This window comes from Sapajus apella, unplaced genomic scaffold, assembly GCF_009761245.1.
Source record: "Sapajus apella isolate SASKATOON/1434 unplaced genomic scaffold, GSC_monkey_1.0 scaffold2, whole genome shotgun sequence".
NCBI classification, from domain to species: Eukaryota; Metazoa; Chordata; class Mammalia; order Primates; family Cebidae; genus Sapajus; species Sapajus apella.
In genome coordinates this window covers 86797215-86802316 of record NW_022436942.1, presented here as the reverse complement: position 1 = coordinate 86802316, position 5102 = coordinate 86797215, and the positions used below count along the sequence as shown (strand labels likewise).

The following is a 5102-nucleotide window of genomic DNA, read 5'->3' as shown; positions in this document are numbered from 1 at the left end:
GCCTTGGCAATGGCAGGTTGCCATGGCAACGGCGGGCTGCCTCAGCATTGGCTTACTACCTCCATCGTGGCGGGCTGCCTCGGTAATGGCAGACGCCCCTCCCGCACAGAGCTGGGCCGTCCTGGGTTCAGCTGCGCTTGCTGTGAAACTCTCAATCCAGAGTTTCTGGTTGCTGATCTTTTGTGGGGGTGGGACCAGCCGAGCCTGATCGCCTGGCTCCCTGCCTCAGAGCCTTTTTTAAGTTGGAGTTCCAGTCGCCTGCTGAAGAGGTGCCAGGGTCTGTTTGTTTTCCCCTGCGGCCACTCACTGCGCTGGCTTAAACAGCGGCACTGAGGTTTGTGGTGCTTTTTTTTTTTTTTTTGCCCTGGAATCTACTGTCCTGGTTCTCTGCTCAGTCCCCTTTTTAATCAGACGAATGGGCGACTTCCCGTGGCTCCAATCACCAGCCAAAAGGGCACCCAGACCGGTGTATTTTGTATGGAGAACCGCGGCTCCGGGGCGCCGACAAAGTAGCCGCGCTGGGCAAAGCAGCAGCGCCGGCCGGCACAGCCACACTGGCCGAAACAGCCGCGCTGGTGACCGTGGAGCTCCTCCGCCCGGGAATTTCCTAGTCTGTGGGCCATAAAAACGCCGCGTCCACTTACCCTCTGCGCTTTCACTGGGAGCTGCAATCCTGAGCTGTTCCTAAACGGCCATCTTGGCTTCTCCCCCCATGTTTTCTTTTCAATGCATTTGATGATTCATTGGCAGTATTTTGTGATGACACCATATTAGTGATAATAAGAATGTTCTTGGACCCAGTTAATGATGGATTAATGAGAACATTCTGAACTGCTGAAGTTGCAGGAATTGAAGCTTTTAAAGCTGGAAACTGCGATGTAGGCATCTGTACTGTAAACCTTTTTCCTGTGAAGGACATGGGAGTCCCCACTTTAGTTGAAACAGACATGGTCTGTGGGGTTGGTGTGCCTAGTGTGGGAGTACTTGGTCTGCTAGTCACCAAACCAACACTTAACTGTGGGACTGTTACTCTTCCCGCAGAAGTTGATGCCTTTTTCTGTAAAGATTTCAGCCTATAGTTTGGAGCTGTTAAGCAATACCTATCAGGTGGCAACGTAGGACCTGAACATGGCTTGATTAATGGCAAAGGCGCTTGATTTCTTTTCCTTGCGATATCTAATAAAAAAATCTGTTGGGGGAGGAGAGGTAAAAGACTGGTCAGCGCGGCACTGGATTGCCAATCGCACATCGTCTGCATCAACGATAGCTTTCTTAGCATGGCTTGAATAAATTTTTGCATCATCTAGAATTGTGGTCACATATCGGAAGGCAAACTCCAACATCTGATTTATAACTCTTGGCTCATATTCTGTAATCCCCATATCCTACAGGATTTGTGCCATCATCTGGGCACCTTTCGGCATGCTCTTGGGAGAAGCCATCTTGCCAGACTCCATGATATCCGATGATCAGACTTCTCGAGCTAAATCACCCACATTAATGTATTTCAGTCCTGATTTTGATGCAAGTTCTTTGCCTAGTGTGGTTTTTCCAACCCATGGTGTACCGGTGAGCAGGATGTTCGGAAGCAACATAGTCCTCGCTGCGACTGCTCCGATCACCTCGCTCAAGCGCCCTTTGCACTACGGGAAGGAGCTGGAAGGGGTGGGTGGCAGCGAGAGCCCATGGGCCCCAAGGACCCCGAGGCCCACTGCGGTGCCCCTGGCCTGCCCCGGTGGCCCAGCCGCGGCCCACTCTTGGGCATGTCTTTATCAGCAGTGTGAAAACAGACTAATACACCACATGTGACAAGTGCCACAATCATTCTTTTTCTTTTCTTTTTTTTTTTTTTTTCCCCACAACTTTCCAGCTGGACAGGACATACTATCAACTTCTGGCCAGAATCTGGCCATCAGGCAAGTTTGCTTTTCCCTTAGAGTGTGTTTACATTATTGTTGTTGTCAGTACTTGAAACACCTTCAGATGGACCATCATCTCCCTGCTTCCCTACTTCCCATCACTCCTCACCTAGCTTTTCACAGTCCCAGCCTTGACCCCGGAAGCCCTCATTATTGAAGGCGTAATCCCCGGATCAGCCACATCACGTCAGTATTCCCAGGTCGTTGATTCTCAGGTCCTCAGGTGCAGAATCTCAGGTCCCCACCCCAGCCCCTCTGAATGACAATCTGCATTTAATTAACAAGATCTCCAGGCAAAGCCTATGTACTGGAAGTGTTGAGAAGCACAGGTTGAAGCAGCTGAGTTTGTGACCTTTGTCCTATGTAACTGAAGCGCAGGAGTTAAGATAGACACCTGGGTTCATGAGTTCTCAGCTTCCTAGACACTAATTTTTCAGCCCTGTCAAGATCTTAGAACAACCACATTTATTTCTATCTGGCTGGATGAGTCTAATAATTGTCTGTGATGTCCTCAGAATCTGAGACAGATCATACAGACTATTCCTCACCTTTCAGTACTTGGTGAGCTCTTCTAAGGATCTGAAGGGACTGAAAAGTTCTTGGACAGAATGGGAAAGAGCTCCAACTCATCATCTTGTCTCTAGAAGCAGTCTTTTCCATGGAAATTTTATAAGTAACTTTTTCAGATTATATGAGCAATTCATATTTATTATAGTAAATTTAGAAAATAAAGAAAAGCATGCAGAGTAAGTAAGTTAGTCTTAGCGCCACATAGAAGGTACATTACCACCAAATAGCTATTTTTTTCCTCCTACAAATACACTTACACACACCTGGGCATGGTGGTGCATGCCTGTAATCCCAGCTACTCAGGAGGCTGAGGCAAGAGAATTGGTTGAACTGGGACCTGGGAGGCAGAGGTTGCAGAGAGCTGAGATCATGCAACTGCACCCCAGCCTGGGTTACAGAGCGAGACTCCGTCTCAAAAAAAGAAAAAGTACCTTATTGTGTAAATTAAAACTTTTTGCACCATCATAGAAAGTCCTAGAATGTAATTGTTCATTCTTTAGTTCTAATAAAAGGAGCCAGTGCCATCCACTAAGTCAACAGTCACTCGTGGTCTCAACACGTAAAGGACATGTCATCTCCACACCGCCATCAAGAACCCACAGATCCTTACTGCTTTAACACAAAGCTGGGATTTTTTTGGTACAGTTTATTATTTCTTCAGAATTCTTGAACTGCTTTTTCTTTGTCTTAGAGAGAAGAAATATACACTCTCACCATGTTGCTCACATCTTCTAGCTTTTCCTCTTTCCAGCTCCTGAAATACATTCCTCCATTTTTCTTCTTAAAGATATTCCCCAGGAGACACTGACTTCTTTCTTCAATTTCAATGGATTCTTTCTGTCTACTGCAGAGACGTTATTCTGTTTTCTTTCTGATGGAGGCCAATGTTAGTCCAGCTGTTTCTGGGGTCCCATATCTTCTTCTCTAGGACTTTTTTCTAAGATTTTTTTTTCTTTTTTCTTTTTTTGTTCACCTGCTGCACAATTAAGGTAGGTAGGTCAATGTTATTGGCCGGCTTTTTTTTTTTCTTTTTTGAGACAGGGTCTTGCTTTGTCACCCAGGCTGGAGTGCAGTGGTGCAGTCATGGCTCACTGCAGGCTGGAGCTCCGTGGACTCAAGGGATCCTCCCACGTCAGCCTCCTGAGTGGCTGGGACTACAGAAGCACAGCACCATACCTGGCTAATTTCTTAAATTTTTGTAGAGCCAGGGTTTTGCCATGTTGCCCAGGCTGGTCTTGCACTCCCAAGCTCCAGTGATTTGCCTGCCTTGGCTTCCCCAAGTGCTGGGATTACAGATGTGAGTTACTGCACACAGCAGAATTTTCATCCATAAGGAAGATCTTCAAAAAAGGGTAGGATCTGGAGATCTTTTCATGCCTGAAATAAACTTTGTACTTCCTCTTGCATGAAGGTAGGGCTGAGTTCCAATGTCTAGTCCTGAAGTCGTTTTTACTTGCAGTTTGGAAGAAATTGTTCCACATTTCCGTGGCAGTGAATATTGCTGATGACAAGTTTGATGCAAGTCTGTTTCTTAATTTCTTTATAGGTGAATGTTTTCCTCTCTTGGAGCTTTTAGGATATTCATTTTATCTTTTAAAGTTCTGAAATTTTGTGAGGATATGCTAAATTCATTTAGCTAAATTAATTCTAATATGTCAAACTAATTCTAATTAATGTGTGAAATTAATTTCGTTCTGAGATTTCATGAGTGTAGGTGTTTTAAATGTACTGTTCACATGAGATGGCCCGTGTCTCCTTACACTTCTGGACACTTGTTATTTCTTTAATATTTTTCTCCCCTCTGTCATCTCTAATATATCTTTCCTGAGCTTCTTATCGTTTCTGTCTTGCATTTTGTTCTAGGAAAATCCCTCCAGTTTATTTTCCAGTCATTCAATTTAATTTTTCATTTTAGCATGTTATTTTTAAATTTCCAAGAGCACAGTGGCTGGTCGCTGATTGTTTCTTTGCAACGTTCTTATTTTCTGCGTATAGTTGCTGCACATATGATTACTGGCGTTCCTTAGGGCTCTCTTCCGTCTTCTAAGAGGCCGTGTCTCTTTGTGAAATGCGTCTGCGTCCTGCGTGGTCGGCGGAACTGCTCGCTCTCACTGTTCTGTGCTTCTTCACCTGCCTCACCAGCGTGCAGCCAAGTCAGTGACACAGTCGCAGCAAAGAAGAGTCGGCAGTTTGGAAGGTGACAGACGACGGACTGCTTTCATTTGTCGTCATGAACACCCCCTAGATGCTTACTGATTCTTTGTATTTCTCCTTTTGCCGGGGAATGGGTCACTAGATCAAACACAAAAATGAAGCTGCAAAGGGACAGCTAAGAAGGAAACTCTCCGTCATCCCTGAGTCCTCACTGAATGCGGCCGGCCTTTCCCCGATCCCTAACTCTGAATCCCCCGGCACTCCGCCTTCTCCCTTCCCCTCGGTGACAAGAAACAGATCCCCGGGATGAGTTACTCCCTTCATCCAGGAAGGGGGCTGAATTAGTCAAGAGCAAACTGGAAAGAAAGACTTCTATGAGGCTTCAGGAAATACTTAGCTAATGAGAAGACAGACTTTGCGGCGGCTGCCCGCCTTTGTCTTCTCTGCTCTCTGCTTGCC

At 46.0% G+C, this 5102-nt stretch overlaps 1 pseudogene across 1 annotated transcript; it reads right to left on the bottom strand.

Moving 5' to 3' along the window:
• Positions 1-407: 407 nt before the first annotated feature.
• Positions 408-1655, bottom strand: LOC116555085 (annotated as a pseudogene). The gene is made up of 2 exons (XR_004270364.1): positions 691-1655; positions 408-607 (listed from the first exon to the last, which is right to left on the bottom strand). The product of XR_004270364.1 is annotated as a transcription initiation factor TFIID subunit 9-like (transcript).
• Between the last annotated feature and the right edge of the window lie 3447 nt (positions 1656-5102).